The 26,388-nt window shown below is 47.1% G+C and overlaps 1 protein-coding gene across 1 annotated transcript in view; it reads right to left on the bottom strand.

The window, feature by feature from the left end:
* The window catches only part of PARK7 (Parkinsonism associated deglycase), a 42,297-nt gene that overhangs the window by 15,627 nt on the left and 282 nt on the right, over positions 1-26,388 (bottom strand). The window lies entirely within an intron of this gene.

The following is a 26,388-nucleotide window of genomic DNA, read 5'->3' as shown; positions in this document are numbered from 1 at the left end:
CCTGAGGACGCCCCTGCCCTGCCCTCACTTTCTGGCAGCGGAGCAAGGGGGAGGCGGGGCCTGAGCAGAGGCAGAAATGTCCTGGCCGGGGCGCCAGGCCGCTTTCGGGTGAGGCGGAAGAGCGGTGGCGGGAAAATCAGGGAGGGGGTTGTAGGCGCTGGGGATTAGCTGGGGGAGACGTTGCCAGCCCCTGTGCAGGGATTCCCCCGCCAAGGGCATGGGGGTAACTGGAATGAGCCACCTGCTGCGTGCAAAGCCTCGTGGGGGGAGGGGGGTATTTCAGATGGGGGGCAACCTGTGCATGCCTTGATGGGGGGGGGCAGCAGACTGAGGACACAGGCTTCAGCAGTGTTACTGAGCATGCTCAGTACAAGCCAAGCACCAAAGAGGGAGAGGAGGACCCCACCCACCCATCCATCCACCCTCTCTCTTCCCCCTCCCCCATCTCTTATCCAGGGACTACCAAGGTGCTGAAAGAAATCTAAATAAATATTAGACCCACTCAGCTCTAACACCAACATCTTCTGACATCTTGTGGCAAGTCACTTAAGGGATAATGGTTAGCCTAACTGTGTAATGTATATTCTTACTTTATTACTAATTCTGTGCAGAGAGACCCTACCAGGCTTCCTTAGCTCTGTCTCCGCTCTGGAAAAGGAGTGGTGTCTAGTGGGCAAGGGGGCAGACACATTTCAGTTCTATATAAGAAAATCAGAATAGCTAGGCTGGGTCAGACCAACTGTCCTTCTAGTCCAGTATCCTGTCTTCTAACAGTAGCCAATGCCAGGTGCTTCAGAAGGAATAAATAGAAGAGGCAATCATGATCTATCCTCTGTTGTCCATTCCCAGCTTCTGGCAAACAGAAGCTAGGGACAACATCCCTGCCCATTCTGGCTAGTAACCACTGATGGACCTATCCTCCTTGAACTTATTTTGTTTTGACTTGAACCCTGTTATGGTTTGGGTCTTTCCAACATCTCCTGGCAAAGAGTTCCACAAGTTGATTGTGGAAAAAATAATTTATTTTGTTTGTTTATATCTGCTGCCTATAAATTGAGTTATGTTAGCAACAGAATAAATAACATTTCCTTATCCTATTTTTCCACACCATTCATGATTTTCTAGATATCTAACATATTCCCCCACCCCTTAGTAATTTCTTTTCCAAGCTGAAAAGTCCCAGTCTTATTAATTTCTCCTCATATGGAAGCTGTTCCTTACACCTAATAATTTTTGTTGCCTTTTCTGTACCTTTTCCAAATATCTAAAAAAAGATATATGGGGTGATCAGATCTGCATACAGTATTCAAGATGTGGGCATACAATGATTTTATGTAGAGGCAATATGGTATTTTGTCATCTTATCCATTCCTTTCCTAATTATTCACAGTATTCTGATAGCTTGAACCAAAGTCTATCAGAAGAGACAGGGGAACCTAAACCCCTTTGAAAGCTCCAAAAGCGTAATGCACTTCACTTGTATACAAAATGGGTTTGTATACAAAAGTCCAACACAAAAACTGCACTAAATTCTGGGACATGAAAGCAGGAAAGCACTGCCTGATGGGAAATTCCTGCTCCAGATGCTAATGACCCCTCACCTACACACACCCAGCTCAGTAATTATCAGACCAATTCTAGGAAAAAGTCCTCTATTGGTTTCCAAAATACTGAAGCTGAATAATTGTATTATGAGGTTCCCTCTAAAGCAGTGGTCACCATCAAGTAGACCGGGATCTCCCAGTAGATCTTGGAGCCTCTGACAGGTGATCCTGACTGGTTTGGTCAGGAAGCTATCAAGTGCTGGCACTTCAGTTGCCCCTCCACCGTCATGCTGCTCCTGTCCTCTACCTTGTAGCTGCCCCCCTAGGAGCCTCCAGCTTGATGTGAAGCGTGTGGGAAGGAGAGTGGGGGCTGATCTTAGGGTGTCCCTTGTCCCCCTCCACTCCTATACCCCATCTCCACACAGAGAGAAGGGGATGGAGGAAGCTTGGCAATGCAAATCTCTGGCACTCTTAAACACTGTCTGTCATTCTCCCAGACGTACACTGTCCTTCACTCTCATCTCCCAACCCAACACACATGGGTTGTTGTTTTTACTTCTTTTATTACTTGCAAAGTGTGTTACTTTGGGGATTTGGACTGGTCTGTGCATTTCATAATTTTCATTTCTCTCTTGCTTAAATTTAATTCTTTGAGTAGTGAGTTCTAAATTGCTTAACCTGTTGCGGCTGGAGTAATTATCTCTGTTGTAATTGCTGCTCCTGGAAGCAGCTGGCATGTCCCTGCAGCCCCTGAGAAAGTCAGGGCAGGGGGTCTCCTCATACTGTCCTCACCTGCACCTCTCATTGATGAACAACAGGGAATTGTGGCCAGTAAAAGCTGTGGACTTAATGCTTTTAGATGAGGGACAGCACATGGCACATCTATCTCAGTGGTCCCCAACGTGGTGTCCGTGGGTGACATGGCGCCCGCTGGGGCATTTATGTGCACCCGCCTGGTGACCAGGGCCGGCCCAAGCCGTTCTTGCACCCCGGGCACCCGATGTATTCACGGCCCCACCCCAGGCGCACGGTGCATGTGCGGTGCTGCCCCCGTGTGTACGGCCCCTGCCCCGTGAGCGCAGCGCATGCACGGTGCCACCCGGCCCATGCGTGGCCCTGTCCCTGGGTGCCCGGAAGCCCCAAAAGGTTGGGGACCACTGATCTATCTCATAAAGCTGGAAGGGACCTCTAGAGGTCATCAAGTCCACTCCCCTGCCCTCACGGCAGGACCAAGTACCATCCCTAACAGATTTACCCCGGATCCCTAAATGGTTCCTTCAAGGATTGAGCTCATAATCCTAGGTTTAGCAAGTAAATGCTCAAACCACTGAGCTATCCTTCCCCATTGCTGACCAAGCCAGCTGCTTTCAGGAGTGATGCAGGGCCAGGGCAGGAGTAAGCCTGCCTTAACCCCACTGCTCCACCACTCGGTAGCTGTCTCAGTTAACAGTGCCCAGCCAGAACATAAGATCCTGCTTCCAGAACCCCTCTCCCAGCCCTGAACCACCTCCTGCACCCAACCTTCTGGCCCAGATGTGAGTGCCTCTGCACCCGAACTCCTTCTCAACACTTGCATCCTGAAACCCCTCCTGGACTATGCCTGGAGCCCCCTCCCATTCTCCAAACTCCTTGGCCTAAGACCAGAGCCTACACCCCAACGCCTACCCCAGCCTGGTGCAAGTGAGTGAGGTTCAGGGAGGAAGGGGGATGGAGAAAGCAGGGTGAGGCCTTGGAGAAGGGGTGGAACAGGGGCAGCGCCTCACAGAAGGGGTGGGAAGGAAGTGGAGCAAGGGTATTTGGGTTTGAGAGAGATCTTACATTGCACTTAAATCAAAAAAGTGATCTTTTGGTTAAAAAGGTTGGAGACCACTGCTCTAAGGCAGGCTTTTTCAAAGTGGTTCGTGAATCCACACTGAGAAAGCTGCTACCGGGCCGTTCCAGTTTGTTTACTTACCAGCTCTGCAGTTACGGAGCCTTACGGTTCCCATTGGCTGCGGTTCACCATTTGCTGTCAATGGGAACTGCCAAGCTCTGTGACTGCAGAGCTGGTAAGTGAGCAAACTGGAGTGGCCTGGTAGCAACTTTCCACAGACCACTTTAAGTAACACTGCTGTAAGGCAGGGATGGAGAACCTATGGCCCACAGTCTGGGATGCTCTGGATTCCCTCCCACCTCCTGCAACAGAGCAACCCAGCATTGGCACTCCAGCCCTGCTGGGGAGGGGCTCCAAAGCTTGGTATCCCCTCTCTCCTGTGTGGCTGGAGCACCAGTGCCATCTTGTCCTGCTGCAACGGGCAGGGGGTCCTAGGCCTCGTGGGCTAGATCCAGGCAAGCCTCAGGCTGCATCCTGCGGCTCTGTGAAGAGCTGCACAGGGAAACTCTATCCCTACATTTTCTTACAAGCTACAGTCCAGTTGCTCCCACTGGCTAGTAATTGCCATACAAGCTAAGAGCCATGCAGAATAGGGATATAAGAGTGTAACTGTTTCAACAGTTAACTGATACACATCACTTATTGGTTACAGTTACATGCTGTTCCTGGCTGCCAGCCCTGCTCCTGGGGAGACTGTTGTCACCATGTATTGTGGGCTCTGTAGTCTGAGATTTTTTAAATATCTATAAATATGTCCAGATGTTTGCGGTTTCAAAACGTCTGAAATAAAAACTAAAATGTTCCTGTTTATATGTCTCATAACAATAACAGTTTATAATTTTAAAAAACACCTCTCTAGCATTATGTCCATGTATGAAACTGATTGTTCCTTCCTAGGGGGAGTACTTTACATTTCTCCTGATTGAATTTCATCCTCTTCAGCTCAGATAATTTGCTACATTTGAGTTCAGGGATTTGGGTTGAGGACTGGCCCTAAGGTAAATTAAGTTTAAGACCCTTGCTTTACCAGCTCTGCTCCCACGTGCCATCAGTCTCTATGCTTGAGCTCTCTAGTCCAGCACATCTGAAAGTCCTGGACTTCAAAGATTCAATCTGTACTTAGTGTGATTTTTTTTTTTTTTTAGATAACTTGATTTTTACCAAGTGGAAATAGTACATAATACTCATTGTCTGTGTCAAAGCTGCAGATGCAGCAGGAGCACATTAAGAATGATAAGAAGTAAATCACAAACACAATAGCACTTACATTTTATGAAATTTTAAATGTCAAAAATTCACATTTGCAGCTGCAGCAGTCTCCTGAGTTCTTCCATATAGTTTAGACATGCCTTTAAAGAGGATACATACACTGAACATTTAACAATCTTTTAACTTCTTTAAAATAAAACCAAAACAACCCAATTTAAAAAACCAAAAAAGTTATAGAAATAAAAAGAGAATGCAGGAAGAAGGCCATCACCAAAACTGGGGACTATCCTATTTATTGCACCCAATATAGCATGTATGATTACCTGCCCTATATGCAGGTAGGATGTGTGTGCATTTTGGTCCTCGGGGACCTTGTATGGGGTTTGGAGACTATGATGCCTGAATTGGAGGACTTAGGACCTAAAGAAGACAGAGAGGTACAAAGATGAGACTTTCCAGGACACAGTAGAACAGTCCCAACCCTGGTCACACAGCCTCTGTGCTGTGGAGGAGAGTGAAAGTCTCAGGGAAGGAGAAATGTTACTACTCAAGAAAGAGATCTTGGAGTCATTGTGGATGGTTCTCTGAAAACATCCATTCAATGTGCAGCAGCAGTCAAAAAGACAAACAGACTGTTGGGGTATAATTTAAAAAAGGGATAGAGAATAAGACACATAATATCTTATTAATGCTATATAACTTAATGGTATACCCACAGCTTGAGTACTGCATGGAGTTGTGGTCTTCTCATCTCAAAAACATATGCTGGGTACATCAAGTCAGAAGTTTATAACTAATCAGGACTAGTCAGCAAATAACTTTGTTTTCATGGTAATGGGGGGGGGGGGGTTCAGCTATCCAACATCTGGTGGGAAAATAGCACAACTGGATACAGATTATCCAACAAGTTCTTGGAATGTATTGAAGACAATATTTTATTTCAGAAAGTGGAAAAAGCTCCTGGAGTGGAAACTGTTCTAGATCTGGTTACAACAACTCGAGGGGAACTGGCCGAGAATGTGAAAGTGGAAGGCACTTTGAGTGAAAGTGTTCATGAAACGACAGAGTTCATGATTCTAAGGAATGGTAGGAGAGAGAACAGCAAAATAAAGACAATGGATTTCAAGAGGGCAGTCTTTAGCAAATTTGTGGAGATGGTAGGTAAGGTCCCACGGGAAGGCAGGAAGTCCAAGGGGAAAAACAATTGAAGACAGCTGGCGGTTTTTCCCCACTGGGTGGAAAAGATTGGAAGTATGGCAAGAGACAACCCTGGCTTAACCATGGTGTTCTCAATTATCCAAAAACCAAGAAAGAATCCCATAAAAGGTGTAAACAAGGTCAAATTACAAAGGATGAATATAAACAAGTAACACAAGAATGCAGGCACCAAATTAGAAAGGCCATGGCACAAAACAAGCTCAATCTACCTAGAGACATAAAGGGTAACATGAACATATTCTATAGAAAGGACCAAAGACAGGGTAGGCCCATTCAATGAGGCAGAAAAACCATAGCAGAAAATGTGGAAATGGCAGAAGTGCTTAATGAATTCTTTGGTTTCACCAACAAAGTTAGTGGTGATGGGACACTTAACATAGTGAATGCCAGTGAAAATTATGTAGGATTAGAGGCAAAAATAGGAAAAGAACAAGCTAAAAATTACTTAGATAAATTAGATGTTTTCACGTCATCATGGTCTGATGGAATGCATCCTTGAATACTCAAATAATTGACCAAGGGGGTTTCTGAGCCGTTAGCTATTATCTTTGAAAAGTCATGGAAAATTGCAGAGTTTCCAGAACATTGGAAAAGGGCAATTGCACTGTCAATGTATAAAAAGGGAAATCAGGACATTCATTTGTGTACCTGAAAAGATCATACAGCAAATAAATAAGCAATCATATCAAACCAATCTGATAGCTTTGACAAGGTAACAAGCCTTGTGGATGGGGCAGGGGAGAGTGGTTGACATGGTATATCTTGACTTTAGTAAAAACATTTATACTAATGTTACCTAGATGGAGCTACAATAAACTGGGAGCAAAATTGGTTGGAAAATAGTGTCCAGAGGGTTATCATCAGTAGTTTACAGTCATGCTGGAAGGGCATAATGAGTGGTGTCCTATAGGAATCAGATCTAAATACATTTCTGTTCAAAATCTTCATCAATGCTTTAGATAATGGCTTTGAGATAAGGGTGAGTAGGGGGGCCACAAGTGGTCACAATCCCCAAAATGCGTGGGTAGAAGCCAAGCGATATAGCCAGGGGAGCAAAGAGAGATGGGGGCTCCTTACTGCACTTTTCCCGCTGCTGCCGGTAGGTGCAGGAATGAGGCAGGGCAAGGGCAGAGCAGGAGAGAGGAGGAGCAGGGGGTGGGGGTTGTCCAGACCCTTGTCCCGCCCTCTGGGTCCCGCCGTCACTAGTCGACTCTGCTTGGAGAGTGTACTTATGAAGGTTGTGAATGATAACACATTGGGAGGGATTTGCAAGTGCTTTGGACCACAAACTACATATGAGTCTGTCACAGCTCAATATCCCAACCTGGCACTTCAAGTGTAGATATGCGGGCCAGGTAGCAGAATAAACTCTGTAAGAACCTGTCTATGTAACTCCCCAAAGATAAACTTGTCTGGTCTCAGGTTCCCTAACACCCAAAATGGTGATGACTGGTCACTGCCACAACTCAAGTAAGTTTAAAAAAATATAAAATAAACCCATTTCCAGGGAAGAGATCACTTGGGAATCTCTTGCCTAAAGCAAAGTTATCATCCCCACCTTTCCCGCCCCAAACTCCATTTTTCTTGGAGTTGGAAATACAGGCAGTCCCCGGGTTACGTACAAGATAGGGACTGTAGGTTTGTTCTTAAGTTGAATCTGTATGTAAGTCGGAGCTGGCATCAGCCGCTGCTGAAACTGATCAGTTTCAACAGCCGCTGAATCTGGACACCAGTTCCACTTAAATACAGATTCAAGATAAGAACACCAGGCGTCCCCAAGTCAGCTGCTGCTGAAACTGATCAGCAGCTGATTCCAGGAAGCCCAGGGCAGAGCAACTCTGCCTCGGGCTTCCTGTAGTCAGCCGCTGGTCAGTTTCAGCAGCGGCTGACTTTGGGACGCCTGGGGCAGAGCAGCTCGGGTGCTGCTGGCTTGGTCCAGCAGCACGGCTGCTCCTCGGAGCTACTGGACCAACCCAGCAGCACCCCAGCTGCTCTGCCCCAGGCATCCTGATTCAGCCACTGCTGAAACTGATCAGCAGCTGAATCAGGACGCCTGGGGCAGAGCAGCTGGGGTGCTGCCAGGTTGGTCCAGTAGCGCCAAGAAGCGGTGCTACGGGACCAACCGGCAGTGCCCCACCTGCTCTACCACAGGCCCCCGGCTTTGCTCCATGTCTCCCTGGTCTGCTGGGGGGGGGGCACTAGCTGCGCCCCCCCCCCCCCCGCAGCAGACCAGGGAGACGTGGAGCAAAGCTGCGGAGGACCCGGGCCGAACCGTGGCGCTTCCAGATCAGCGCCACGGTCCAGCCCGGGTCCTCCACGGCTTTGCTCAGCGTCTCCCTGGTCTGCAGACCAGGGAGACGCTGAACAGAGCGGCGGAGCACCCGGGACGGACCCGCGCCGCTTCCAGCTGATCTGGAAGCGGCGCGGGTCCGGCCCCGGGTGCTCCGCCGCTTTGTTCAGCGTCTCCCTGGTCTGCAAACCAGGGAGACGCTGAACAAAGCGGCGGAGCACCCGGCTGGACCCGCACCGCTTCCAAATCAGCTGGAAGCGGCACGGGTCCGGCCCCAGGTGCTCCGCCGCTTTGTTCAGCGTCTCCCTGGTCTGCAAACCAGGGAGACGCTGAACAGAGCGGCGGAGCACCCGGCTGGACCCGCGCCGCTTCCAAATCAGCTGGAAGCGGCACGGGTCCGGCCCCGGGTGCTCCGCCGCTTTGTTCAGCGTCTCCCTGGTCTGCAGACCAGGGAGACGCTGAACAGAGCGGCGGAGCACCCGGCAGGACCTGCGCCGCTTCCAGCTGATCTGGAAGCGGCCGCGGGTCCGGCCCCCGGTGCTCCGCTGCTTTGCTCCCGTCTCCCTGGTCTGCTGGCTTTGCCAGCAGACCAGGGAGACAGGGAGCAGCTTTTCTCGCCCCGGAGAAGGCGGGCGGCGGGACCAAGCGTCCCGCTGCTCTAGTTCTCCGGGGCGAGAAATCCCCGTTCGTAACTACGGATCCGACATAAGTTGGATCCGCATAACTCGGGGACTGCCTGTAGAAACAAAGGGAATCCACAGAGCACAATGGGGCTCTGATTCTCCTCAGGCATGCAGGCTTAAATACACAACAATCAACCAATACCAGTTAATCAAAACAAAAGGGAAAACACTTCTATTATCAAAACAAAACTACTGTTGCAAGCATAGTAAATGACTGGTTGCTAAAAGCCATGGAGTGAAATAGACTCAGGGGACATCCCAGAGCTATAATCCTTAGTTACAAAAGAGAAAAATAATTAACCGGCTCAGACATGGTTTCCAAACCCCTAAACAAGAAAAACAAGAAAACCTGATGGACTATCTTAACTTTTCCCTACTTACACATTTCAAGGAGTTCTTTCCTGGGGGAGCCCAACTCCCTCGTTACCTGGGGAAAAACTATTCTGATCTCAGACAAAAGAAAGAGGAAACACCTCCCCCCTTCTTAGTTTGAAATTCCTATCTGCATTTCATAAGCTGAATGCCTGAAGTCCCCTGCCTCAAGTGCATTTCCAGAGTTGCTTAACCCCTTCCTCACTCTTCAGGTAAGTCAGACTTTCCTTAGCAGCTCCTATTCATGACAGAGTCAATGGTATAAAACTCTTGCAAAAAAACAAACCTCAGTGTTGTAAGCAAGACACAAGAAATAATTCTTGTGCGCTACTCTGTGCTGATTAAACTTCAACTGGAGTACTGTGAGAGAAGACTGAAATATGATAACAATCACTAGGTCTATGGCAGTGGTTTCCAACCTTTCTAAGCACGAGATCACTTTTTGGATTTAAGTGCAATCCAAGAGCTACCTCACAGCCAAATTCCCTTGCCCCTCCTCCTTTGTGCCCCTTCTCCGAGGTCCCGCCCCTGCTTACTCCATCCCCCCTCCCTTTCACCAGGTGGGTTGGGGTGCAGGCTCTGGTCTTGGGTTAAGGGATTTGGAGTGTAAGAGGGGCTCTAAACTGAGCTTAGGGCAGGCAGTTGGGTTGCTGGAGGGGGTTCTAGGTGCAGGCTCTGGGAGGGTGTTTGGATGCAGGAGTACTTGGGGCTGGGGTAGAGGCTTGGAGTTCAGAAGAATGTTCATGACTGGGGCAGGGTTTCAGGATATGGGCTCCAGCTGGACACTTACCTCAGGTGGCTCCTGGGTGGTGGTACAGTGGGGTTAAGGCAGACTCACCTCATCCTCACCCTACACCACTCCTAAAAGCAGCCAGCAAACTCCATCCCAAACCTTGTTGTGCCCCCTCTCTCTGGTCTGTGGAGATAGGATACAGGGTAAGAGAGGGGGCACCTTGACATCAGCACGCCCTCCTGTTCTTTCCCTGCCCCGCACAGAAAGCAGGAGGCTCCTGAGAGGACAGCTCCAAGGCAAAGGGCAGGAGAAGTGCAGCTGTGTGGGGAGGGGCAGCTGAAATCGATGGCATAGCGAATATGATTATTAAATCTGCAGATACCACCAAACTGGGAGGAGTTACAAGTGCTTTTTGAGGATGGGGTCACAGTTCAAAATGATCTGGACAAACTGGAGAAATGGTCTGAGGTAAAAAAGATGAAGTTTAATATGGACAAATGCCAAGTACTTCACTTGGGAAGGAGCAATCTGTTTCACACATACAGAATGGGAAGTGACTGTCTAGGAAGGAGTCCTGAAGAAAGGGATCTAGAAGTCATAGTGGACCACAAGCTAAATATGAGTCAACAGTGTGACTCTGGGATGCATTAACAGGAGTGTTGTGAGCAAGATGCAAGAAGTCATTCTTCTGCTCTACTCTGCACTGATTAGGCCCCAATTGGAGTATTGTGTCCAGTGCTGGGCACCACATTTCAAGAAAGATATGGAGAAATTGGAGAAGGTCCCAAGAAGAGCAACAAAAAATGATTAAAGGCCTAGAAAACATGAGTTGAGGGAAGACTGAAAGAATTGGGCATGTTAGGTTTAAAAAGAGAAGACCGAGAGAGGACATGATAGCAGTTTTCAAGTATCTAAAAGGAGGAGAGAGAAAAATTGTTCTCCTTGGCCTCTGAGGATAGGACAAGAAGCAATGGGCTTAAACTGCAGCCAGGGAGATTTAGGTTGGACATTAGGAAAAACTTCCTAACTGTCAGGGTGGTTAAACGCTGGCATAAATTGCCTAGGGAGGTTGTGGAATATCTATCACTGGTGATATTTACAAGTAGGTTAGAGAGACATCTATCAAAAATGGTCTAGATGGTACTGGGTCCTGCAATGAGGGCGGGGGACTGGACCCAATGACCTCTTGAGGTTCTGTCCAGTTTTACTGTTTTATGATTCTATGAAGTGCTGGCACTTGACAGCCTCTTGGCCAAACCAGTCAGGATCACCTCTCAGGGTACGTCTAGACTACAGGCTTTTGTCGACAGAAGTTTTGTCGACAGATACTGTCGACAAAGCTTTGTCGACAAAGAGCGTCTAGACTACATACAGTTCTGTCGACAAAGCAAGCCGCTTTGTCGACATGGCAGTGTAGACGCAAAGGACAGTTTAGATGCAATAACGCCTTCTGTCAACAGAACTCCGTCGACAGAAGGTGTTATTCCTTGTAAAATGAGGTTTACAGTCGTCGACAAAACTGCTGAGTTCTGTCGACGTTATATCGACAGAACTCGGCAGTAGTGTAGACACAGGTATAGTTTTGTCGACAAAAGTGGACTTTTGTCGACAAAACCCTGTAGTCTAGACACACCCTCAGAGCTCCAAGATCTATCAGTAGATCCCAATCTACTGGTTGGTGACCACTGGTCTATAAGAAAAAATGGTTACCTACTTTCATAACTGTTGTTCTTTGAGATGTGTTGCTCATGTCCATTCCACTTAGGTGTGCACGTGCCACATGCACAGATTGTCTGACCTTAGTGGTACCCGTTGGGCCAGAAGAAGAGACCCGTGGAGTGGCACCGCTATATCGGTGCATATATATCCCCACTGGCCCTCCAACCCCTCAGTCCCTCCTTGCCAGAATGCTCCAACACATGGGAGATGGATGGGATGTGGAAAGAACAATGGTTATGAAAGTAAGTAACTCTTTTTTCTTCAAGTGCTTGCTCATGTCCATTCCACTTATGTGGTTCCAAAGCTAAAACCCTGAGACGCAGGGTTGGAGCCTACCAAGAAACTGATTGCCACACAACCCTACCCACGACAGCATCTTCCCTGGCCTGTTGCGTAATGGCATAGTGGTTTGCAAAGGTGTGCATCGACGACCAGGTAGCTGCCCTGCAAATCTCTACAAAAGGCACCTGGGCTGCAAAGGCCGCTTAAGATGCCTAGGGCCTCATGGAATGAGCCATAATAGGCAGAACCAGAACCCACACCAGCTCATGGCATGCTTTCATACAAGCTGTGATACAGGACTAGATAAGGGCTGACACAGGCTGGCCCTTCACCCTGTCCGCTATTGACACAAACAACTGAGAGGACTTATGGAAGGGCCTGGTCCTCTCTAAATAAAAAGCTAAAGCACGCCTCACAGCAAGACTGTAGAGCCTGTTCTGTCCCAGAGCTGTGGGACTTAGGGTAAAAAACAGGAAGAAAAATGTCCTGGTGAACATGGAAATTAGAAACCAATTTGAGCAAAAATGCAGAGTGGAGGTGCAGCCTAACTTATCTTTAAAAAAGACCATATACAGGAATATAGACAGGACTACATCCGCCCTCTGGGACCACTCGTTCCCCTTCAAGGACCTGCTGAGGCAATCCACCAACCTGTTCTGGGCCCGGGGAAGGTAAGTGGTCACCGGGTGAATACTATGAGTTATGCAGACCTCCCAGAGGAGGAGAGCCTCCCTGCACAGGGGACAGGAGTGAGCACCACCCTGTCTGTTTATATAAAACATTGCTGCCTTCTTGTCCGTCAAAATTGAAACATGCCTGTTTCAAAGCTGCGGCAGGAAAACATCACATGCGAGGCGAATAGCTCTCAACTCCCTGACATTGATATGAAGGGAGAGATCAGTGGGGCCTCACCTACATTGTGTCTGTAGCTTACCGAGGTGGGCTTCCCAACCCGTACTGGAAGCATCTGTCAATGGATGGAGAAGACATTCCTCATCACACAGCCACCAGTCAAAGGATCAACATGTCTGCAGGCTTTGTTACCACTGTGTCCATATGCTGGAATGCTGCATTGTGGGTCCGCACCAGCCATAGTTGGAGGGGCCGTAACATAACCCTGGCATGCCGAACCACGTATGTGCAGGCCGCCATGAGTCCCAGCAGCCTCATGCAACAACAGGCCATCGTGGAAGGGAACGACTGGAGCCGCAGGATGGCGTCCTTTAATGTTGTGAAGTGCCCCATGGGAAGGGAGGCTCTGGCCCTCATCGCATCCAGGAAAGCTCCCACAAATTTTATCACTTGAGTGGGGACATGGGTGGATTTGGCCTTGCTTAGGATAAGGCCCAGCCTGAGGAACAGCTCCCTGACAAGGGATATGTGGCTGATTACCTGGGACGGTGAGGAGCATCTTATAAACCAATCATCCAGATACAGATAAATCTGGATCTATTCCTTCCTCAGTAAAGTGGCCACTATTGCCATACACTTTGTAAAAGCTTTGGGGGCCAGAGTAAGGCCAAAGGGAAGGGCCCTAAACTGATAATGGTCACAACCCACCATAAAATGGAGGAATCATCTGCGCGAGAGTGCGATAGAAATGTGAAAATAGGTGTCTTTGAGATCAAGGGCAGCATATCAATCTCCCATGGCTAGGGAAGGAATGATGGAGGCCAAAGTTACCATTTTGAACTTTGACTTTACTATGAAAGTATATAGATCCCTCAGGTCCAGAAGAGGGCGGAAGCTGCCCTTGGCCTTTAGGACTAGGAAGTAGTGGGAGTAGAAACCTATTCCCCTGAGGTGCCAGGGGACCTCTACTGCCCGCAGGTCGAGAAGCTTCTTCACTTCCATCCTGAGAAAATGCTCGTGAGAGGGATCCCTGAAGTGGGATGGGGAATGGGAATGGAAAGGGATTAAATAACTCCTTCTGACTATGGCCAGGACCCAGCGATCCATTGTGATGAGCAATCAGGCACAATGGAAGGGCAAAAGACAATCAGTAAAAGGCTTACATTCTAAGACCTTTGCGCTGTCCTTGCTTGCATCTTCAAAGATTTGGCCCAGGACCCTGGAGTTTGCCAGAATGGCCTGCCCCCATTGGAAGATGAGTGGGAAGGAGGCCTGCCACTTCTATTATTATTATTATGACCCCTGCATCTAGGGAAATCTGACCTATTCCCCTGCTGGAAATGGCAGGCTGGAGCTCTAGGGAGGGAGTGCTTCTGTGGGGCAGGAGTATGAATGCCTAGGGACCTGAGGGTTGCCCTAGAATCCTTCAGCCCATGGAGGCTAGTATCAATCTATTCTGAAAACAAGCTCCCACTCTCAAGGGGCAGGTCCTGGATTATGTTCTGGACTTCTGCTGGGATGCCAGACACCTGAAGCCATGTGCCTCTGTGCAGGCCCAGGCCCGTTGCAATGGTACAGGCTGCCACATCCATGGAGTCCAGGGCTGCCTGGAGTGCCGCCCAGGACACAACCTTGCCCTCCTCGGACAAGGCCCTGAACTCCTGCCTCAAGTCCTGGGGCAGCAACTCACTCAATTTGTCTATAGCTGCCCATGAGTTGAAGACATACCTACTCAGGAGGACTTGCTGGTTAGCAATCCTGAGTAGGAGACTCCCTGAGGCATAGGCCTTGTGACCCAACAGGTCCAATCGATTGGCCTCCCTGTTCTTGGAGATAGGGGCAGATTGGCTCTGATGCTCATGGTGGTTAGCAGCCTTTACCACTATTGAGCCCAGCAGTGGATGTGAGAACAGCTGCCCATGGCCCTCCTTGTGGACAAAGTACCGCCGTTCTGCCCTTTTGTCCATGGGCGGAATAGATGCTGGCATCTGTCAGAAGGGCCTTGGTGATTTTGTCCATCGTCTTATTCAAGGGCAAGGCCACACGAGACTGCATCTTTGTATTGAGGATGTATACCGTCGGTTCAAAGTCCTGAGAGGCCTGTTCAAGCTGGACCCTGAGACTTTAGGCCAGTCTCCAGAGGAGTTCTTGGTGGGCCCAGGAGTCCATGGCCAGGATTGACGAGGAGGCCAACCCTAGGTCCTGGGCCTGATTATGACAAGGACAAAAGAGATTGTTTAACAGTTGCTCATCAAGACTTTGAGGGTAATACCCTTCATGTGTCTCATTCACAAATTTGAAACCCACAAAGTATTCCCCACTCCATGACTGTGTCTACACTGGGCCACTTATTCCGGAAAATCAGCTGCTTTTCCGGAATAAGCTGCAAGCTTTCTACACTGGCCCTTGAATTTCCGGAAAAGCAACGATGCTCTACTGTACAAAATCAGCCGCTATTCCGGAAAAACTATTCTGCTCCCGCTCGGGCATAAGTCCTTATTCCGGAACACTGTTCCGGAAAAGAGCCAGTGTAGACAGCCCAGTAGTCTTTTCCGGAAAAAAGCCCCGATCGCGAAAATGGCGATCGGGGCTCTTTTCTGGAAAAGCGCATCTACATTGGCCACAGATGCTTTTCCGGAAAAAGGGCTTTTCCGGAAAAGCAGCCTGCCAATGTAGACGCTCCTTTTCCAGAAAAACTGAAAACAGAATAGTATTCCATTTTAAGCATTTCCGAAAATTCATGCCAGCGTAGACACAGCCCCTATGTCTAATTTTACACATAAACAAATGATACATACATCAAAGTAAAATAAACAGAACCAGTGGATCATGACATGAAGATTGATGGGTTCCATGAAATAATTTGTTCAAAGCACCTTTGAGTTATGTATATTCACGTACATAAGTCCATTTAATAAAGCATGGGGGGAGGTGTCCACCACAGACACCTCAACACCGACAAAGCTCCTGAAGACACCGGTGTCTCCTGCACCGAGGGCAGTATGCTGCGGGACTCCAGTGCCGCGTCCACCAACAGTGCTGGATGAAGCCCCAGCTCCATTAGGAGAATCTTCAAGCACGAATCTCTCTCACGCTGAGTCCGGGGCTTAGAACTGCGGCAGATTCTGCAGTTAGCCAGGAGGTGGGCCTCACCCAGACACTTCAGGCACAAATTGTGCAGGTCACCACAGGGCATAGGCTTGAAACAGTCTGCACAGGGCTTAAAGGCATGAGGCCCTGGCATGCCCCATGGGCTGGGAGAGACGGGGACGCAACAGGCAAGCCCCAGCCCAAACAAACTTAACTAACTTCATCTAAACTAGCTTCAGGGGTTAGCCAAGTTAGTCTGTACAGGATACACTAAAAAACCAACAAATATTCTGGCAGCACTTTATAGACTAACAAAACATGTAGATGTTATGATGAGCTTTCGTGGGCACAGCCCACTTCTTCAGATGACCGGAGTTTTCATCTGACTCTGGTCATCTGAAGAAGTGGGCTGTGCCCACGGAAGCTCATGATACCATCTACATGTTTTGTTACTCTATAAAGTTCTGCCAGAACATTTGTTGTTTTTTTAGTTTATTCTATCTAAACTAGTACTTAACAAGAGAACTTGGAAAGAACAAAGGGATTCAACTACGTGCTAACTAACTCTAAACACTTGCTGAGAGCATGCTTGAAAGCAAGCGAGAAAAGAGCTCCAAGAAAAGGAGGTAAGAAGGAAATGAGGGGGTGGAGGGTCAGTAGGTTACAGTAATTCCTCATTTAACACGGTAGATACGTTTCAGAAAATGATCATGCTAAGTGAAAGCGTGTTATGCGGGCTCAATGTTCCCAATGAAAATAATGGAAAAGGTGGGGGTTGCATTTCAAGCGCACATGCACTCGCAGCTCCAGCCTGCACTTGTTAGCAGCTGGGACCAAGACATAAGGTTGGGGGGGAAAAGGGACTGGGTTATAGCAGGGAGCGGAGGTGTTTGGCTCTGGAGAAGGGAAGGGAAGGACAGGGGAGGGGGCTTGCAGCCGGCAGCTGGATTTCCCCAGCTGGCCGGTCACTGCCAGCTGCGCGGGGCTTCCTCTGCCTCCTTACAAAGCGCTGGAGGTTTGCTGCTTGCCACGCAGTTCCCCAGAGACCCCCTCTGGCTGGACGCAAGGCATCTGGCCGGAGGGGGTCACCGGGGAACTGTACAGCGAGTGGCAAACCTCTGCCGCTTTGTGAGGAGGCAGAGGAAGCCCAGGGCAGCTGCGCGAGGCTTCCTCTGCCTCCCTGCAAAGCGGCAGAGGTTTGCTGCTCGCCGCACAGTTCAGCCAGAGGGGGTCACCGGGGAACAGCGCTGCGAGTGGCAAATCTCTGCCGCTTTGCGGGAGGCAGGGGAAGCCTTGCACAGCTGCCGGCCACCAGCCAGCCCTAGGGGAAATCGTGTTATTGCGGGGATGGGGTCGTGTTGTTTGAAAAATGTTCCTTAAAAAAAAAATCGTGCTATCGCAAAAACATGTTAAGCGGGCACGTGTTAAGTGAGGAATTACTGTATATATGCACGGATATAGCAGCACCACTCCAGGGGGCTCCCCTGCTGGCTCGACGGGTACCACTAAGGGAAAACTCTCCGACAATCTGTGCGTGCAATGTGCGCACACCTAAGTGGAATGGACATGAGCAAGCACTCAAAGAAGAATTTGTTAGATCTGGTATTAGTGTTTTACAATAGCAATTTCGTACATTGTATAAGTATGTAACGCGCTCTGTAGGACTGTGCAACATTCGGTAGCAATCATACATATCAGTAACTTTTACCAGTAGCAATCTTACAGGGAAGCAGTTTTAGACAAAGCATCATAGGTAACTGCTGCCTCTAGAGTTGTGCCACTGCGGGTAGCAATATCTTACAGAAGCATTTCCTTACAATTGTATGTATTAGTTATTGCTACTAGTAGCACATCACTACAGGGAGCATCCTATACAAAGAGCTGTATGTAACTGCTACCTGTAGGATTGTGCTACTTCTGGTAGCAATATCTTATAGGAACAGTTCCTCACAATCATTCAAATCAGAAACTACCACCTATAGCCAGTGCTACAGGGAGCAGCTCTGTACAAACTGCTCTGGTTACATGTGTGCTCGGATCTCCCTCTTACTGTGGTGTTCAGACAGATGCCTTTGGAGTTACCTTTTTGCTTTGAAACAGCACAATATAATATACTAGCTGGAGTTACCCAGCGTTGCTCGGGAAACCAGAGGAAAAAAAATGTAGAAAAACAGTAGTCCGTTATCTTTTTTTGAATGGTAGAAAAGTTGCACTGATTTCTATAGGGATTAAAATATAGGTCCGCGTCATCCCCGGAGGGGGAGGGGTATGACCCTGGAGGGGGAGAGGAGGTTACACATAGGAGGGGCAGCCCCAGCTCGCGCCTGGGGCTGCAGGTGCTGCGGGGGGCAAGGCAGGTGCCTGAGCCATTGTGCCGATGCGGGGGGGAGGGAGGGTCGCTCATGTAACCTCACGTGCAGGAAGGGGTGAGTCCCAGACAGTGCAGTGCAGCAGGTTACTTTTTGATTTATACAGCCTGAGCTTGGGCCCGATCAGGTCCCAAAGTACCTTAAACCCTTCTCCTGGAGGAAAGGTTCTCCCATGCAAAGTTGGTTGCGGTAGCTCCTATGGTGTCCAAGTTATTAGCTCACAAACCTACAAACATTCTCCTTTAGATATTGGATTATGGCTGCTGGAAGCTACTCTGTCCTCCCTCAAGGATGAATGGAGCTGTCCTATACCACACTCTGAAGCACATGTGCTTTTTTTTAAACCATCTGTTGCCAAAACAAAGCAGGGAGGAAAGTAATAAGGAAATTTGACATGTAAGTACCTTTTAAATGCTTCCAAATCACCACTATGTCCATGTAAAAGTATCAAAATAAGTGCCTGAAGAAAAGTAGAAGGTTGCATCTACAAGTGAAAATGGATGCCAAGAGGAGAGGGAATAAAGTAAGAAAAACTGAGCATTCAAAAATGAAAATGCTTCACCCTTTTGCTCAGGAGGCATTTTATTTATGCTGATATCAGTTCTAATAAGGTCAGGATTTGGACATATCTTTTCACTACTGACATAACATTTATTTTATTTAAAAAATGTAAAGAAGCCTATGAACAGCACAATAAAATAAAACATTTACCAGGGTAAATATTAACTATGATTGTTATGTGTTGTTATATTTCATGTGTACATAGATAGAAATTAGGGGGAAAGGAATAGTTTTTTTCTCTCTAACTAAATATACTTGTCAACTTACAGCTAATCTTTATCGGAGAATGTGCGAAAAAGACAACTCCTTCCAGCCAATCACATAAAAGCATTCTTTTCCCAGCTAATACTAAAGCAGGGGTGAGCAATAATTTTTGACTGGGGGCCACTCCGAAGTTTTTGAAGTGGCCCTGGGCCACCCCAGAAGGGACTGAGCCAGGAAACTTCTGGGCTTCCCCATCCACAGACCCTGATTGGTCTGGGAGTAGGGAGCGCACAAAGTCTTTGCCCTCCCGTTCCCCAGAGAGAACCGTCAGCTGTACTGAACAACTGGCAGTTCCCTCTAGGCATCTGTGACCCTGGCAGTGGGAGGAGACTTTGCCTGCTCCCCCTGGTTTCCCCAAGTCAATCAGGGCCTGGAGAGGGGGAGCACGTGAAGTCTCTCACTCCCTGCACCTGCCCTGCAAGGGAGCGCTGCGCTTAGAGTCAGCTGCCAGCTGAGCAGCAGCTGGAGGTTGACTTTAACTGCTGAGTCCCTTGCAAGGCAGGAGGAGACTTCATACGCTTCCCCCACCCACAAGCCCTGATGGGCCCGAGGGCGGGGGGAGTGTGCAAAGTCTCCTCCCACTCTGCCCCTGTCCTGCAAGGAGTGTGTGGCCCTTAGAAGTGCCACACCCCTCACAGTATGGGAGGAGACTTCATGTGCTTCCCCTTGCCCTCAGGCCAATCAGGGCTTGGGGTCGGGGGGGGGGGGGGGGAGCACGCAGTCTCCTCCCGCCTTGCCAGGAGCACACAGTCCTTCTAAGCACCGAGCACTTCTTGCAGGGCGGCGGCAGGGCAGGAGGAGACGACTTTGCGCGCTTTCCCCCGCCCCCATGCTCTGATTCGCCTGGAGGCAGGGGAGAGTGGCAGGGCCTCCATGAGCTGGATCAATTTGCTGGATGTGGCCTATGGAGGCCCTTTTGCCCATCCCTGTACTAAAGAATGAGACACCCAAGGGGAGGATGCACAAAGAAAAATCAAGGTAAACCTATCTAAACAAACAGAACTGTATTTGACAATCCCAATATGAACTGTAACCTGGTATGTAAATATTGATTATTTTAATACTTAATATTTCATAGGTATGCTTTGTTATTGACGTATTTCTAGTAGGCTTCTTGGAAAGGGGCTATTTCTATTTGCATGGTAAGGAAAGAGTTTCCAAAAGCTGTGGAAGGCCTTCAAAAAGACTAATTAGACATTACATAAAACTTCTCTAAAATTCTAAACTCATCAAACCCATACCAAAATTGTTCCATGGAAATAGTGAAAAGGTACCTTGTATTAAATGCATACAAGCATCCATGCAAACCATTCAAAGGAGAGATGAGAATTTAACATAAACCAAAATAAGGGGAGGGGGAAATCTCTGTATCTCTGTAAAAGTTATCCCAATCAATATTGGTGTAACAAATCGGGAAATGACCTCTAAGACGACCCTCAGTGCTTTGAGGACTTCACAGATGAGCCCTATGGAGGGGAAAAGCAGCAGTTTCTACTATCAACGCTCTGAAAAACTTTCTGAGTGATGTACCTGAATACTTGATTGCTAATATCCAAACACCATTGTTACACTTACACGCCTAAATCTCGGTTATTGCTATGTGTATTATAACTCCAAAGCAAAACTTTTATTTGTAGATAATCCAAGCATGACACCCGGATGTACAAAAACTTTATTTCTTAACCTGTGTACTGTGTACTTTTTTTTAACATTAGCTTCAATATAAATTTTTAAACTGTTAAACAATTGTTTAACAACTGTTAAACATCAAACACACATAATCAATTAAGCTGTTGTGCTGGACAGTGTGACCATGGTTGATGAGGTCTCACCAGGCAACAAGTAATACAGTTTCCTGATCTGTCTCAATTCAGTGAATACATAAATCTCTGGGGTGGCCCTAGAAGTAGTGCCAGGTAGAGTGGGGGTATGCATCTCTTCACATGATGATGGAGAGTTTGAGACCACTGTCTGCTGGGAGTGTTTTGGTCTATCCTGGCAACATGGCAAAAGAGTATGCAAAGCCTCTTTTGAATATGAGCAGTTGAAAGAAAGCCAACTTTTAGTGACATTATGACACTTCACACAAAGTCAAATGATTTTTTGTTCAGTATTTGGCACTGACAGCACTATGGAATCACTCTAGCCACTCCAAATCTTCCATAAGAGAGTCCAGGTATCTGATCTGCATTGCAATACAGCTAGCACAAAGGTTTGATCGTTACTGAACTCTGTCTCAGTGCAAAGATGTTTGTGAATCCATATGCAAGACATAAGCTTCATGAAGGTGATGGTTAGATGAACTCATCAACATTCCTCATGGTACATAACCCCTTTGGTGATCCAGCTCCAAGGTTCTGGACCTTGGTCCCCTGCCATGAGACATCAAACCCCATAGTGCAGGTAGTGTCTTGGGAAGCAGAGCTGAAATTCTCTGACTTTGCCACAACCAAGACAACACTATTGACATAGGGTTAATTGGTAAACATTTCTTGACAACTGTAAATCCAACGTCTGGAGTGTCAAGTCCTAATATCCAGTGATAGCTCAAATAGGGCCTGATGAAATGCATCCTAGAATACTCAAGGAGCTGACAGAGGAGGTATCTGAGCATCTAGCTATCATCTTTGGAAAATCATGGGAGACAGGAGAGATTCCAGAAGACAAAAGGGCAAATATAGTACCCATTTATAAAAAGGGAAATAAGAACAACCCAGGAAACTACAGACCAGTTAGTTTAACTTCTGTGCCAGGGAAGATAATGGAGCAAGTAATTGAGGAAATCATCTGTAAACACTTGGAAGGTGGCAAAGTGATAGGGAACAGCCAGCATGGATTTCTAAAGAACAAATCATGTCAAACCAATCTGATCACTTTCTTTGACAGGATAACGAGTTTTGTGGATAAGGGAGAAGCGGTGGACGTGGTATACCTAAACTTTAGTAAGGCATTTGATACGGTCTCACATTATCTTCTTATCAATAAACTAGGCAAATACAACTTAGATGGGGCTACTATAAGGTGGGGGCATAACTGGCTGGATAACTGTATTCAGAGAGTAGTTATTAATGGTTCACAATCCTGCTGGAAAGGTATAACTAGTGGGGTTCCGCAGGGGTCTGCTTTGGGACTGGCTCTGTTCAATATCTTCAACAACTATGTAGATATTGCCATAGAAAGTACGCTTATTAAGTTTGCAGATGATACTAAGTTGGGAGGGGTTGAGTCTGCTCTGGAGGATAGGGTCATAATTCAAAATGAGCTGGACAAATTGGAGAAATAGTCTGAGGTAAATAGGATGAAGTTTAATAAAGACAAATGCAAAGTTCTACACGTAGGAAGGAACAATCAGTTTCACACATACAGAATGGGAAGCGACTGTCTAGGAAGGAGTACAGCAGAAAGGGATCTGGGGTTATAGTAGACCACAAGCTAAATATGAGTCAGCAGTGTGATGCTGTTGCAAAAAAAGCAAACATGATTCTGGGCTGCATTAACAGGTGTGTTGTGAGCAAGACACGAGAAGTCATTCTTCTGCTCTACTCTGTGCTGGTTAGGCCTCAGTTGGAGTATTGTGTCCAGTTCTGGGCACCGCATTTCAAGAAAGATGAGGAGAAATTGGAGAGGGTCCAGAGAAGAGCAACAAGAATGATTACAGGTCTAGAGAACATGACCTATGAAGGAAGGCTGAAAGAACTGGGTTTGTTTAGTTTAGAAAAAAGAAGACTGAGGGGTAACATGATAGTTTTCAGGTATCTAAAAGGGAGTCATAAGGAGGAGGGAGAAAAATTGTTCTCCTTGGCCTCTGAAGAGAGAACAAGAAGCAATGGGCTTAAACTGCGGCAAAGGAGGTTTAGGTTGGACATTAGGAAAAAGTTCCTAACTGTCAGGATAATTAAACGCTTGAATAAATTGCCCAGGGAGGTTGTGGAATCTCATCTCTGAAGATATTTAAGAGTAGGTTAGATAAATGTCTATCATGGATGGTCTAGACAGTATTTGGTCCTGCCATGAGGGCAGGGGACTAGACTCGACCTCTCGAAGTCCCTTCCAATCCTAGTGTTCTATGATTCTATAGTGCCAGAGAAAAAATGCAACCGTACTACACACCTGAGATTGTGCAGAAACACAGAGGAAGCTGTGAAGCAATACGTGCATTCACACCAGTACCAGTATGAAAACTGTGCACCAAATTTAGCAAAACTGCTGTAGGATCGCATTGTTTTAGTGCGAGCCCAAGTGCTGATCTGATAATTGAATCAAAAACTGCCTTTACATCATTACATACCACATGAAAATAGATGTTTAAATTCTCAGTGTGGTTCAGCCAGTAGCCGGAGGGTAAGGACAGCATCTATTGTTGACCACCTAACAGGGAAACTAGACTGCAGTGTACAATGATGTCTGTTAATGACCTGCTGCAACCTACCAAACGGAACTAAGGATGTGAAGTATTGGGTAATTGACTAATCGAATTGACGATACATTTTGAATCAACTCTTCGATTAGTTGATAGGGCGCCTCTGCCTTTGAAGTGTAGCAACAGCTCTAGAGCTGTTGCTACACTTCAAAGGCGAAAGTGCTGTGTGGAGCCCAGGATCTACTGGGGACTTCCCTGCTGACCCCAGACTCTGTGCGGTGCTGCCGCTTTGAAACGTTGTAAGGAACCTGACACTGAATGCCCTGCAGTGTTTCAAAGCGGAAGCACTGCACAGAGCCAGGGTCAGCTGGGGAGTCTCCAGCTGATCCCAGGCTCCACACAACACTACCACTTTGAAATGCCACGAGGAGTCTGAGGCCAGACTCCCCATGGTGTTTCAAAGCGGCAGAGCCACATGAAGCCTGGGGCCAGCTGGGGACTCCCCCCCCCCCACTCTCATCCCAGGCTCCACACGGCGCTGCCTCTTTGAAACACCATGTGCAGCCTGGGGACACCCCAGCCTGCCCTAGGCTGCATGCAGCTTTTCAAAGTGGCAGCGTCACGTGGAACCTGAGGTCTGGTCCCAGGCTTCAAGTTGCACTGCTTCTTTGAAGTGCCCCCTCTTCTCCCCCCCTTTTGCTACCTCTATCTGATAGAGGCAGCGGGGGGAGGGGAGGCAAAGGAAGGAGTGACTAGTCGACTATCCTGTCAACTATCTGATAAGCAAATGTTTATCAGATAGGGATGTGAAGGACTAGTTGACTAATTAGAACATGAGCAAAGACCTTTCCAGGGACTCATAACAGTGAAAGTTATGATCATGAGATTAATATCGCATTATTGTTCACTGAGCTGGGTAGTTGGGCAATCGAGCCATCGGACTTTGGAACTTGGAGCAGACTTTTTTTAGCCTGACCATTAAGAGATTGGTATTCCCAGTTATGGATATCTTTACATAATGAAAATGCTTTTACATTTGAAAAACCCCACATACTGTGGCTGTGTCTACACTGGGCCACTTATTCCAGAAAAGCAGCCGCTTGAATTTCCAGAAAAGCAGCGACGATTTACTGTAAGAAATCAGCTGCTTTTCCGGAAAAACTATGCTGCTCCCACTCGGGCAAAAGTCCTTTTTCCGGAAAACTGTTCCGGAAAAGGGCCACTGTAGACAGCACAGTAGGTTTTTCCACAAAAAAGCCCCGATCGCGAAAATGACGATCGGGGCTTTTTTCCGGAAAAGCGCGTCTACATTTTCCGGAAAAGCGTCCGTGGCCAAAGGGCTTTTCTGGAAAAGCATCCTGCCAATGTAGACGCTCTTTTTCCGGAAATACTTATAACGGAAAACTGTTCCGTTTTAAGCATTTCCGGAAAAAGGTGCCAGTGTAGACACAGCCTGTCAGAACAATTGTCTTGTGGCAACTTTATGGCAAAGAGATACAGAAGTTGTTATATCAGAAGACATGCACAATTTTAAAGCCATTTAGGCTGGTTTGCTATAACGATGTAGAGTGGTGAACATCTCTTACCAGCATTTCAATGCTGGTGCACTACATTGCTACAGTTATACATCAATACATGAGAAAGATAGATTATTTAGCTCTTATCTCAGATTTCTGAATCACCCATACAATTAAAATTTCAATTGGTTAAAGACTGTATGGATTCCTGGTTTCTAGTTTTCTAAGGGTGGTGATGTAAGGTCAGAGTTAATTATTTTTTTAAATCCTTATTATTTGGTTGATGGATAGAAGTGATTTTATTTGTGCATTAACTTTGAAGTTTCAGAAACCTTCCTTTCCATAGTTTGGCTCAATTTAGCATGGACATGACATTTTCCCATTTTTTTCCTCCTTTCCTTTCCCATCCCCTCTCTTTCTCTGCTATTTATTTGGAAACTGGACCCCTTAAACTCCATTCATCTGAAGAAGTGGGTTGTGTTAGAGAAGCCACAGGTGACCCAGGAGCAGATGAGATAAATGGAATCACTTTATTGCCCAAACACATGTTTACCTCAGACATTCAACACAACATCTGAGCTGCAACAGTTTTTGGCACCCATTACACCCTTTTAACTATTTTAGTATGTTAATTCACACATCTATCACTACTTTCCCTAAAACCTTAATAGTAATGTTAATGCCTACAAAAAAGAATATTAATAAGCAGGTGATGAATATTATAATACCTGCCCCTGATTACTATTTCCAGAATTTCTAATTAAATCAACACTTTCCTATGCTACAAACTTTCCAAATCAATAGGCTACAGCGATTACAAGAGATGTAGCTCTGAAAATCTCTTATATAGCACCAGTGAGGGTAAGTAAGTAAAAGGCACAACAAAGAGTAATTGCATACTTATTGATTTTTCTCAGATACAAAATGAGCATGTTTATAAATCAGGAAGCATAAGGGGACTCTAAATCTATCTTTCCAGACTGTAGAAACAAAGGGAAAAAACATGTTCAAGGGTAATGCTGTGGCTGAAGTCCTTAATTACCTGCCTACAGCCATCCTAGACCCCTATGGGTTAATGTAGCACTGTAAAGACTAACAAGATGGTTTATTAGGTGACGAGCTTTCGTGGGCCAGACCCACTTCCTCAGATCAAGTAGTGGAAGAAAATTGGCCTGACCATATATACCAAAGGGTACAATTAAAAAAATGAACACACATGAAAAGGAATGTGACTTGTCCTTTTCATGTGTGTTCATTTTTTAATTGTATCCTTTGGTGTATATGGCTGTGACTACTTTCTTCCACTATTTGCTCTGAGGAAGTGGGTCTGGCCCACGAAAGCTCATCACCTAATAAACCATCGTGTTAGTCTTTACAGTGCTGCATTGTCCAGCTGCCCCAGCCTGACACGGCTCCGCTTCTCTCCCTACGGGTTACCCAGCCCAAGGGCCG

The sequence above is a fragment of the Pelodiscus sinensis genome, chromosome 23, assembly GCF_049634645.1.
Source record: "Pelodiscus sinensis isolate JC-2024 chromosome 23, ASM4963464v1, whole genome shotgun sequence".
Lineage (NCBI taxonomy): Eukaryota > Metazoa > Chordata > Testudines > Trionychidae > Pelodiscus > Pelodiscus sinensis.
The sequence above is the reverse complement of the archived record's forward strand: the minus strand, read 5'-3'. Positions and strand labels throughout refer to the sequence as shown.